The sequence below is a fragment of the Erinaceus europaeus genome, chromosome 3 (genome assembly GCF_950295315.1).
Source record: "Erinaceus europaeus chromosome 3, mEriEur2.1, whole genome shotgun sequence".
Classification (NCBI taxonomy): Eukaryota; Metazoa; Chordata; class Mammalia; order Eulipotyphla; family Erinaceidae; genus Erinaceus; species Erinaceus europaeus.
This window is the reverse complement of record NC_080164.1, coordinates 104,197,579-104,210,662: the sequence shown is the minus strand read 5'-3', so window position 1 is coordinate 104,210,662 and position 13,084 is coordinate 104,197,579.

Here is a 13,084-nt window from a genome sequence, read left to right as displayed (position 1 = left end):
TCGAACCAGATCCTTAAGCCAATCCTTGAGCTTTGCGCCATGCACGCTTAACCTGCTGCACCACCGCCGGACTCCCTGGACTAATTTTTAATCTTGATGAGTACTGAAAATGATTTTAAGTATCCATGTATTTTAATAAAGGCCACTAGATGGCAGTAACTGATCAGTTATTTTAACAAACTTTTATCCCAATAAAATAAAACAATCTAGTTTTATAGCCACACGTAAATAATTTAACAGGAAACCCACATAAAAACAAATGGAAAAGCTCTGATAATATGGTATTTGTGGAATGCACACTATCCAAACTTTAACTTTGTGAAATCTGAGCTGAGAACTCTAGAGCTACCTGGAGTTCTGCCCCATAAGACTGTGAGACCAGAAATGACAGTTGCTATGAGCTACTATGATTGCAAGAGAAGACTACTGTAATAGTCAATATGTAGTCTATTAACAGTTCTGAGGAAGTTCTACTTATATGAGAAAGTGACAGGAGGAAATGGTGTATTCTTTCACTGAATTATCTTGTGTCTGACTAAAATAACAAAAACTGACTTGTGGATATATATAAGTATGTTGATGCAGTTTCTAAAACTGACTCGCACAATCACAAAATAAATCTACTTTGTAATTATGCATAGGAAATAAGGATATGAGGATACATAACAGCATTATTCACAATATCCAAGGAGTGTAAACAATCTAAATGTTCATCTATTGTTTATACAGATAAAGAAGTAACAGAATATATGTTCAACTACTCTGAAATCATAAAAGATGTTATTGGGGACCAGGACAACTGGTTGAGTGCACAATTTGCAGGGCACCAGCACCTGGGTTCAATCCCCCTGTCCCCACCTGCAGGGGGAAAGCTTTGCAAGTGGTGAAGCAAAGCTGCAGGTGTCTCTGTTTCTTTCCCTGTCTACCTCCCCCTTCCCTCTCAATTTCTGGCTGTCTCTAGCCAATAAATAAATAAAGATAAGTTTTTTAAAAAAGAAAGAAAGTCTAGGAGAGTGAATCCTACAAGCAATTCTGGCCTTAATTTATAAACTTTAGTAATGTTAGAAGTGTGGAATAACATAGAGGCTGTACAACTTGGCTTTCATGGCTGAGACCCCAGAGGTCCCTGGTTCAATCCCCAGGACCTTGTAAGTCAAAAGCAGTCTAGCCAACCCCACCAATGTGCCTTGGAGCTCTGCTTCCCCAGAGCCCTTCCCCACTAGGGAAAGAGAGAGACAGGATGGGAGTATGAATCGACCTGTCAACACCCATGTTCAGAGGGGAAGCAATTACAGAAGCCAGACCTTCCACCTTCTGCAACCCACAATGACCCTGGGTCCATGCTCCCAGAGGGATAGAGAATGGGAAAGCTATTGAGGAGTGGATGGGATATGGAGATCTGGTAGTGGGTCTATGTCTAGCCTTGTGAGAGTTCTCCAGAGAGGCTGGACCAATTTACATTCCCACCAGCAGTGCAGAAAGGTTCCTCTGTCCCCACAGCCTCTCCAGCATTTGTTGCTGCTGCCCTTATTGATGTATGCCATTCTCACAGGAGTGAGGTGGTATCTCAATGTTGCCTTTATTTGCATTTCTCTGACAATCAGCGACCTGGAGCAATTTTTCTGATGTTTACTAGCCTTTTGGATCTCCTCTGAAGTAAATGTCTTGTTCATATCCTCTGCCCATTTTTGCATGGGGTCATTTGCTTTTTTGTTGCTAAGTTTGCTGAGCTCTTTGTATATTTTGGTTATTAGTCTCTTGTCTGCTGTATGGCATGTGAAGATCTTTTCCCATTCTGTGAGGGGTCTCTTTGTTTGGCTGTGCAGAAGCTTTTCAATTTGATGTAGTCCCATTGGTTTGTCTCTGCTTTAGTCTTCCTTGCAATTGGGTTTGTTTCATCAAAGATGCCCTTGAGGTTTAGCTGGGAAAGTGTTCCACCAATATTTTCCTCTAAGTATTTGATAGTTTCCGGTCTGACATCCAGGTCCTTGACCCATTTGGAGTTGATTTTTGTTTCTGGTGAGATAAGGTGGGTATTTCAATATTTTGGTTAATCAAGCAACCTTAAGAGATGGGGGCATGGTGTATTGTACCAAAGCAAAGGACTATGGAGAAGCATGTTTTGAGAAGGAAGAAAATTTGGGAATCTTCATGGATGCCCAGTTGTTCTGGAACCACTCATCCCAGTCATAAAACTACCACTAAACCAGACCTAGAAGAACTATTAAAAGGACTTTTTAAAAATATTTGTATTTATTTGCTTATTTATTGGATATAGATAAATAACTTGAGAGAGAAGAGGGAGTCAGAGAGGGAGAGAGAGATACCTATAGATCTACTTCATCTCTCAAGCAACTTTTCCCCATGCAGGTGGGGACTGGAGCCTTGATCCCAGGACCTTGTGTACTATAGCACCTGTACTCAACCAGGTATGCCACCATACAGACCTTTAAAGGGACTTCTCTGGAATGAAAATATAAAATGACTTCACAAAACAAGGAAAACAAGCGAAGTCCAATGAGACTATGAACTCTTAACTGCAGAATTAAGGCTAACAAAAGGCATTGGAGGGCTATCTAAGGGTGGGTAAGTATACTATACTTACTATACTGGCTAAGTTACTGCTCTGTACTAAACTCCCTTAATGCAACAAATTTCAATATTACAGTGGGATCAAAGCATCATTGTCTGAATGTAGAATGATGCACCTGACTATCAGGGAAAGGAGGGAATTGCGAAGGAAACCTGAGGCAGAGAACAATGATGGTGCTGGGGATTAAACCTGGCATTTCATAGGCTAGAGCATGAAGGTCATTTATAGAACCACTATGCTGTCTCCAAGGTCCAAAATCTGTGTATTTTGAAGACATCTCCTCAGCTGTAAAAGATAAGTTATAAATTATTAAGTCCCCAAACATACAATAAATACATGATCACTCTGTAAAAATAACTAAGGTGATTAGAAAGCTTATGGGATCTTAATTAAATAAGCATTCTTATAGACACAAAAGGACATCTTTACATCTCTAATATGCTATTTTACTACCATCACTGTTAGACAATTTTAATACAAGGTACAGTAATCTTTTTGTATAACAGAAGAGTGACTGATTTGTGATGTGTCTAGTTAAAATATTGTGTACCAAAATACTCCAAGCTTTTTTGAACTGGAAGGAATAATACATCTATCTATACTATTGTATACACATCACTATTATTCTATTTTAATTATAATTGCAATGAAAATAGATTAACTTCATTTAGGATATGATAGGTGTACTGTTTTTAAAACCATCGTATCACATTCACATTAGTTAGTAAAATTAAGACTTGGAAAACATTGAATGATCTTGATAATCAGGGAGATGGTCAACAGATATAAATCCCAAAATATATATTCAAGGCAAATATATATGAATAATGAAGTTTAATTTAACTAAAATATCTTTGGGAGCCTTTTTCACAACTTAAATACAGCGCCTGAGGAGCTGATGAAATCATATGAAAAATTCTCCAGGGAAAGAACATCTTAAAAACAAGCATGCCGGCAGAGAAAGTTCCATCCTCTGAAGGGAGGCTGGGCAACATACTCTGTGTTCTACCTGAGGAAGACAGGTCCTGAAATTGGGGCTGCTAGGAACGTTCCTACTCATGACCACAGAATATGAGCTCAGATCTACAGGGATGCAGAGGTCACATAGGCTCCTAAGCTGAATATGAGTCCCAGATCAGATCAAATCAATACAGTCAACAATATTTATACACTTTTCCCATATTAGGGAGCTACTCTCCTCCCTGATACGGCTTTCTGGTCCTTTTTCCATCTATGACATCATCTCCCCAGACAATAAGTTGGATCCACCTGCATATCAGCTGTCAGGCTCAAAAAACAAAACACACAAACAAAAAAAAACTAGTATACCCACAGGCTCTTTGGAATATAACTAAAATAGGCCTACAAGCTATCTACAAAACAGAGACCCCCCCACACTCTTCATTTGAACTATTCCAGCCTTTAGGTTCATGATTAGTCAACCATTTGTTTGGCTCTGCATATTAACTCGTTTTTCAGCCACCAGGTTTCAGATGCTAACATGATGCAGACCAGACTTCCCTGGGCAAAGGACCTGATCAATGTGTCCTGGAGCCCCACTTCCCCAGAACCCCACCCCACTAGGGAAAGACAGAGACAGGCTGGAAATATGGATCAATTTGCCCATTCCCATGTTAAGTGGGGAAGCAATTACAGAAGCCAGACCTTCCACTTTCTGCACCCCATAATGACCCTGGGTCCATACTTCCAGAGGGATAAAGAACAAGAAAGCTATCAGGGGAGGAGATGAGATATGGAGTTCTGGTGGTGTGAATTATGTGTAGTTGTACCCCTCTTATGCTATGGTTTTTGTCAGTGTTTCCTTTTTATAAATAAAAAATAAAAATAAAAAAACACCAAGCATGCCAAATGAATTGTCCTCAATATTTTAAATCAAAAAGTGAATTCTAAAATTCTAAAAGAGCTATATGAAATCTCTTTATCTTTCTTCCTCTCCCCCCCCCACACACACAGTGAATGATTGCTGACAATGTACATACTCCCCTCTGAGGACTACAGCTATTACTCTTGAGATAATATCCTTACTTGACATGGGAAATGGCTCAGCAGATGGAGTGATCAGTAGCAAGGATGAAGCCCTTGGTTTGATCCTGGCACACAGGTTTTAGAGCACTGCTACCCTCCAACACTCTCAAAATAAATAAGTAAATATTTTTTAAACAATATACCCCTTACCCAAACCATGAAAGTACTGATATTACATCTATCTTGATTTTTTAAAGCATTTAACTTTATTAAAAAAATGATAACCAAAACTATACCCTAACCCCAAAATACATCACTATTTAAATAGTTTCCTCTTTGGTTATAACAGTCTGAAAAATATTCAGACCAGTTAAATGTTCATAATAAATACCATAGGACTTGAGAACAATTTTATGGGCCTAAATGGCTCTAATTTTCTTTTCTTTTGAGTGATACTGTTAACCTTTGAACTCATGATGACTTGTGAGTACAGAATAAAATAAACATGAAATGAAAAAATATAGAACAATAGATGCAGAGAAAGCCTTTGATAAAATCTAACATTTCTTTATGATCAAAACACTACACAAAATAGGAATAAATGGAAAATTCTTAAGATTGTGGAGTCCATATACAGCAAGCCTACTGACAACATGAAACTCAATGGACAGAACTAAGAGCATTCCCCCTCAGATCAGGGACTAGACAGGGCTGTGTATTATCACCATTACACTTCAACATAATATTGGAAGTTCTTGCCATAGGATTCAGGCAAGAGAAAGGAGTCAAAGGAATACAGATTGGAAGGGAACAAGCTAAGTTCTCACTATTTGCAGATGCTATGATAGTATACATAGAAAAACCTATGGAATCCAACAGAAAGCTACTGGAAAACATTAGGCAATATAGCAAGGTGTCAGGCTGCAAAATCAATTACAAAAATCAGTGGCATTCCTTTATGCAAATACTAAATCTGAAGAAGAAGAAAACATCCAGAAATAACTTCCATTCACTATTGCAGCAAAATCAATAAAATACCTAGGAATAAACCTGACCAAATAAGTGAAAAACTTGTATACTGAAAACTATGAGTCACTATTCAAGGAAATAGAAATTGATACCAAGAAATGGAAAGACATCCCATGCTCATGGATTGGAAGAATAAATATCATCAAAATGAATATTCTCCCCAGAGCCATATACAAATGTAACACAATACACATCAAAGTTCCACCAACCTTCTTTAAAAGAATAGAACAAGAACTACAATCATTTATCTGAAACCAGAAAACACCTAGAATTGCCAAAACAGTCTTGAGGAAAAGAACAGAAATGGAGGCATCACACTCCCAGATCTCAAGCTATATTATAAGTTCATCATCATCAAAACAGCTTGGTACTAGAACAAAACTAGGCACACAGACCAGTAGAAAAGAACTGAAAGCCCAGACTAAACCCTCACAACTGTGTGCATCTAATCTTTGATAAGGGAGCCCAAAGTATTAAATGGATAAAGAAGGTTCTCTTCAATAAATGGTGCTGGAAAAACTGGTTGAAACATGCAGAAGAATGAAACTGAACCACCTTATCTCACCAGAAGCAAAAGTCAACTACAAATGGATCAAGGACATGGATGTTAGACCAGAAGCTATCAAATATTTAGAGGAAAACATTGGTGGAACACTTTCCCACCTAAACCTCAAGGTCACATATGATGATTAAAACCCAATTGCAAGGAAGATTAAAACAATAAGACATCAATGGGACTACAGCAAATTGAAAAGCTTCTGCATGGCCAAAGAAACCATCGCACAAAGAGACCCCAAACAGAATGGGAGAAGATCTTCACACACCATACATCAGAAAAGAGACTAATCACCAAAATATACAAAGAGCTCAGCAAATTTAGCAACAAAAAAAAAAAAGCAAATGACCCCATCCAAAAATGGGCAGAAGATATGAACAGAACATTCACTACAGAAGAGATCCAAAAGGCTAACAAACACATGAAAAATTGCTCCAGTTCACTGATTGTCAGAGAAATGTAAATAAAGACAACATTGAGATACCACCTCACTCCTGTGAGAATGACATACATCAAAAAGGACAGCAGCAACAAATGTTGGAATGGGTTGGGAGACAAAGGAACACTTCTTCACTGTTGGTGGGAATGTAAATTGGTCCAACCAATGTGGAAAGCAGCCTGGATAACTCTCCCAAGGCTAGACATGGACCTTCCATATAACCCAGTAATTCCTCTCCTAGGAATATACCCCAAGGTCTCCATAATACCCAACCAAAAAGATATGTGTACACATATGTTTAGAGCAGCACAATTTGTAATAGCTAAAACCTAGAAGCAATCCAGGTGCCCAAGAACAGATGAATGGCTGAGAAAGCTGTGGTATATATAGAGAGAGAGAGAATGGAATACTACACAGCTATTAAGAACAATGAACCCACCTTCTCTGACCCATCTTGGATGGAGCTAGAAAGAAGTATGTTAAGTGAGCTAAGTCAGAAACACAAAGATGAGTATGGGATGATCCCATTCATAAAGAACTTGAGAAAGAAGAACAGAAAGGGAAACTCAAAGCAGGATTTTTACTAAGTTCAGAGGAGGGCACCAAAGTCAAAAATCTCTGGGTGGTGGGTAAGGGTGTCCACTTGGCTTCACTTGGGGGTAGGGAAGACGAGGAGGGAGGATGGGATGGGACATAGTCTGTTGGTGGTGGGAAGGGTGTTTATGTACATTCCTACTTACTTATAGTCATATAAATCACTATTTAATTAATACAAGAGGGGAATAATTGACTGAATGTCTCAAACTTTTTAATGCACAGACCATATGCTGAGTCTTTGAAATATCAACTCTCTTAAAAGCTTAGACCACGGAGAACAGAAGCAACTGGTGGCATTACTCAATAAGACACAGCTATATACAAATAATGTCAAAGGACATAAATTATGGTGACATTGTATATGATACAGAAAATCATAACAAAAGGATTTTCAAAGTTAACCCAATTGCCAAATAATTTGATTACAGCAATAACTATCTATTGCCTTCTTAAACCCTAAGATAGCAGGAACCTCCTGCTTCCTGTATAGAGCCTATATTTCCCCCAGTCCTGGAACCTCTAGGATGGGGCTCACTTTCCTGCATGCATCTCTCAATTCATACCAAATGATATTGCATCTGCCAATCCCAACCTAATAAATGCATTGAGTACCACCTCAGCATGCTTCACTTCAGACCTGAAAGCAAAAGCGCACAATGGTTTGCAGTGAGTCAGATAAGCAGCAAGCAAGTAGAAAGACCTAAAAGATACCATAAAGTTCATAATGAAATAGGGTCTACTTAGACTTAGATACCCTCCTTAAATACTTCCTAAAATACTTCCCTCAGTCACTCCAAAGCTAAACTTATCAAAGTAAGGACTAAAAAAGAAGAATAAGGGCAAGAGACTGGCATAATTTAATGATGACTCTTTAGTCACCACCAGGCTACCCCATCAACTGGGGCCCTAGTCAGAAACAAACCAGTGAGACTACATCAAATTGAAAAACTTCTACACAGCCAAAGAAACTATGACACACACAGGAGACCCCTTACAGAATGAGAGATCTTCACATGCCATACATTAGACAAGAGACTAATCATCAAAATATGCAAAGAGCTCAGCAAACATAGCAACAAAAAAATGACCCCATCCAAAAATGGGCAGAGGATATGAACAGAACATTCTTTACAGAAGAGATCCAAAATCACATGAAAAATTGCTCCAGGTCGCTGATTGTCAGAGAAATGCAAATTAAGACAACATTGAGATACCACCTCACCCCTGTGAGAATGGCATACATCAAAAAGAACAGCAGCAACAAATACTGGAGAGGCTGTGGGGACAGAGGAACCCTTCTGCACTGCTGGTGGGAAGGTTAATTGGTCTAGCCTCTCTGGAGAGCAGTCTGGAGAACTCTCCCAAGGCTAGACATGGACCTTCCATTTGACCCAGTAATTCCTCTCTTGGGGATATACCCCAAGGACTCCATAACACCCAACCAAAAAAATATTTGTACACCTATGTTAATAACAGCACAATTCATACTAACTAAAACCTGGAAGAAACCCAGGTGCCCAGCAACAGATGAGTGACTGAAAAGCTGTGGTATATATACACAATGTAATACTATGCAGCTATTAAGAACAATGAACCCACCTTCTCTGACCCATCCTGGACAGAGCTAGAAGGAATTATGTATGTTAAGTGAGCTAATTCAGAAAGATAAAGATGAATATGGGATGATCCCACTCATCAACAGAAATTGAGAAAGAAGAACAGAATGGGAAACTAAAAGCAAGATTTGACTAAATCTGGAGTATGGTACCAAAGTAAAAACCCTGGTGTGAGGGTGAGGGTGGATATTCGGCTTCCTGGGGCGGTGGGGGGAGGTGGGGGTGGGGGAGTGGGATGGGACACAGTCTTTTGGTGGTGGGAATGGTGTTTATGTACACTCCTATTAATTTGTAGCCATATAAATCTCCAATTAATATGGAGGGGGAAAATTGTTTGTATGTCTCAAACAATTTAAAGCACAGATTGAGTAATTTTTCATACATAGGCTGAGTCTTTGCTATGTTGACTCAAAAGCCTAGACCAGGGAGAAGAGAAGCAACCGGTGATACAGCTATATACAAATTATGTCAAAGGACATAAATTATGGTAATGTTGGCTATTATACAGCAAATCCTAACAAAGGGATTTTTTCAAAGTTAACCCAATTACCAGATAATGTGATGATAACAATAACTATCCACTGTCTTCTTGAACCCTAAGAAAGCAGGAACCTCCCACTTCCTCAATAGAGCCTGTATTTCCCCAGTCCTGGAACCTTAGGGTGGGGCCCACTTTTCCTGCATGCTTCTCTCAATTCATAATGTTGCTTCTGCCAATCACAACCTAATCAACGCAACGAGTGCCACCCCAATGTGCTTCACTTCAGACTGTGTCCAGAGACTTCAGGTGTGGAATGACAAACCTTCAGCTTCATTACTAGGGTGAGAACTTTCCTTTCTACTACTTCACTTCCTAAAAAAGTCCCAAAACCTAGATATAGACCAGGTCCCGTGAGATAAAGCATATGTTCACACGCATCCATAAAGTAGGGCAAAATATATACCTGAAAACAGAAGTACACGATAGTCTGCAGTGAGTACCCCCCAACACTTCATCTGCACTATTCCAGCTTTAGCTCCATGATTGCTCAACAATTTGTTTGGCTTTGTATGTTAACTCTCTTTTCAGCCACCAAGTTCCATGATGCTGACCCAACTTCCATGGGCAGAGGACCCCACAAACGTGTCCTGGAGCTCCGCTTCCCCAGAGCCCCACCCCACTAGGGAAAGAGAGAGGCAGGCTGGAAGTATGGATTGACCTGTCAATGCCCATGTTCAGCGGGGAAGCAATTACAGAAGCCAGACCTTTAACCTTCTGCATCCCACAGTGACCTTGTTCCATATTCCCAGAGGGATAAAGAAATGGAAAGCTATCAGGGGACGGGATGGGGTATGGAGATCTTGTTTTGGGAATTGTGTGGAGTTGTTCCCCTCTTATCCTATGGTTTTGTTAATGTCTCCTTTTTTAAATAAATAAAAAAAATTTAAAAAAGATATTCATATACCCCTGAAGGGCACAAAGTAAAGTAAGACTGAATATATTAGTATAGATACTAACCATTGGATTAGCATTAAAAAAAAACCCAAATTGTTTTAAAAACTATTGATTATTCCCACTCTAAGCTCTTTCTAAGACTGCAAGAAACCCCCTTGCAGTCTCTTTGGGGTCCTCATTTCTCCTAGTCCTGGAACCTCTAGGACTATGCCCACACTTCTCGATATTTTTTTCTCTCTAATTAATTCCTTACTGCCATACCACCTATGGTGACCTGAACCAAATCACTACTAATATCGCCATCCCACATTATGCTACTACTGACTACTTACAGTGGACTACAACCAGAGATATGGACCTCTGAACTCTTCAAACTTTGTGAGATCTGCCGGGATAGCCTGAGGGTACTTCTTCCCGAGCCGGTGCTCTCTGGGTTGGAGAGAACTCAACTGGAGCTGATCTAGGCTGCTGTGTGGGAGAGGGATCAGGAACGCGTGCTGCACCAACTTCCGCAGGAGATACACTCTGGAACTCTCGGAGCCGGAAAGCAATTTAAAAGTGTCTTTAATCAGAAGAGCAGCTGTTTTTATACTCTCCAAGTAGGGTGGAAACAGGATGTGATATAGAGAGGGTGGAGAGAAAAGTGACTGGTGAAAATCAGAGTGTGACAAGGAGGGGGCGGAACAGGCGAGAATCCTATAACTGAACCACCAATGCCCTGGAGTGCTTTATGTAAAAGTGATTTATGTAAGTAGACCAAACCTTTGGATCAGTAAATCCCTATATAGCCATATGGATAAGAAGAAGCCAGGGGGAGATGGCAACTACCCAACATCTCCCCCTTTCTTTTTAACTTTTTGCCATAGTATCAGGAGTGTGGGGCACTTTGTGAGGCAGGGAGACTGATAAGAGGCACACCTTTTTTGGGGTTCTACTGTCCCTCCTTGCTCAACCTCTCCGTGGAGAGAGAGACTAACAGGATTGACACACCCCTCAGGCTCAAGCCCTTCCAAGCTCAACCATATCCTCACAATTCCCCAACATCTTCCTCTTACTTAATGGCCATATATAACTGGGTCAATGTCTGTAAAAGGCTTCATCTCTGTCAGGGGAATAGCAGTGTAGGGGTGAACGGAAACCTGTTGGGAAGAAAGCAGAATGATAGTGTGTAAGTGTCTTTAAAAAGAACTAGCACAAGACGGAGGGATAAGTAAGAGTAGCAAGAGACAGAGTGAGCCTGATGGGTGGAGGAGTGGGGGCCTGATAAGCCGAGGGGCTAGAGGGGTGATCTGGCATTGCAAAATCCCGAGTCAGCCTGCTACAGTCATTCTTCAAGAAGTCCAGGAGTATAAAAGGAGTGTCCAGCAAGTTCTATAGAAGCATCAGTCCAATGTCAACGGCCAGGAAATAAATGCCACACGTCTATCTTGATGGAGGAGGACGGCCACCGGAACTTTTCTTCTCTGTAGAGAGTGACCTGGAACCGCCAAAACATGATGGGCGAAACAGAAGCAGGAAGAGCAGACACCGATGGTTGAGAGAAAGGCAGTAGGAAAGTCTTGTCCTTCGGAGTCTGTGAATCAGGTTCTCCAGATCGTGTCAGGTCACATCATGGGTTTCTGGGGATGGCTGTAATTGTGGGTGATGTCAGAGGTCAGGGGTCCAAGATGGATTTCTGGGGATTCTATATGAGCAGATGCTTCTTTATGCGAAGGCTTGTCATAGCTGTAGTCAATTACTTATGAAAAAACTTTGTAACAAATTAGAAGTTTACTACAATTGATAACTCAATGATTATAACTGGTTTAGGTATCTTTATAATTTTGTGTAAAGGTCATCTTACGTGACCTCATGTAGCAGTCTTTATATAGCAAAGTTTTCATACCGAGTTTAAGTTACATATATTGATTCTTGACTATTTTTACATTGGGTTTTTAAGCAAACTCAGGTTACTAGAGTTAACACATTTTAGTGACAATTTTTTTTTTTTTGGTACATTTACAATATCAGATTGATGCCAAATTTGTTGTGGATTAATTTCCACAAGATAGCTTACAGGACATTTTTGGGGGCCCTCCAAAAATGTCCTGTATAGAGAATTTGTATTTTAACTTAGGAGATGATGAATTGTCACATTGAATATTTAGAGTTTTACCTTAAACACTCAGTTACTTAAATGAATTGATTTTACCTCTTCTCGTAAAAATGTAACTTCGAAGTTAAGATTTAACTGTCAAGTTAATGTTTACCAAACTTGAAACACGCATATTAAATATATAGTTTATAACACACAGGAGGAGAAAAACTTGTAAATAAGATATATCATTTCAAATGTGAATTTAGAACTACTGTCATAGTTGAACCATCTTTACTCACACAGTTTAAGACTAAACATTTCATATTGATATCAAGACTTAAAAAAGAAATCAAAAGGGGGAATGAACAATTTTTGGACTGTTTCTGGATGTCTCCAGAAACCATGGCTGCGTCCAGCCGTTTGATATAAAGTCAGTTAACTTTCAGAGTACTCTGAGCACAATGGGTCATACAAAAATTTTGGTCACTCAACTCACTCAATTTTTTTTTTTTTCACTCACTCACTCACTCACAAAACACAACTGGCCAGTCATAGCATAAGACATTCATTCGGGGGGGGGGGAGAGTTCTGTGAATCAGATTTTTTTTTTTTTTTGATTCTGCCATGCTGTATTATGGATCCTGGGGTGCATCCTGTAGCCAGTCCTCTTGCAGCCAGTCTTCTTGCAGTGTTTCTTGTTCTTCAGGGATATCAGCACCATCATGTGGGTATTGCCGGACATGGCGGGCAGGAACC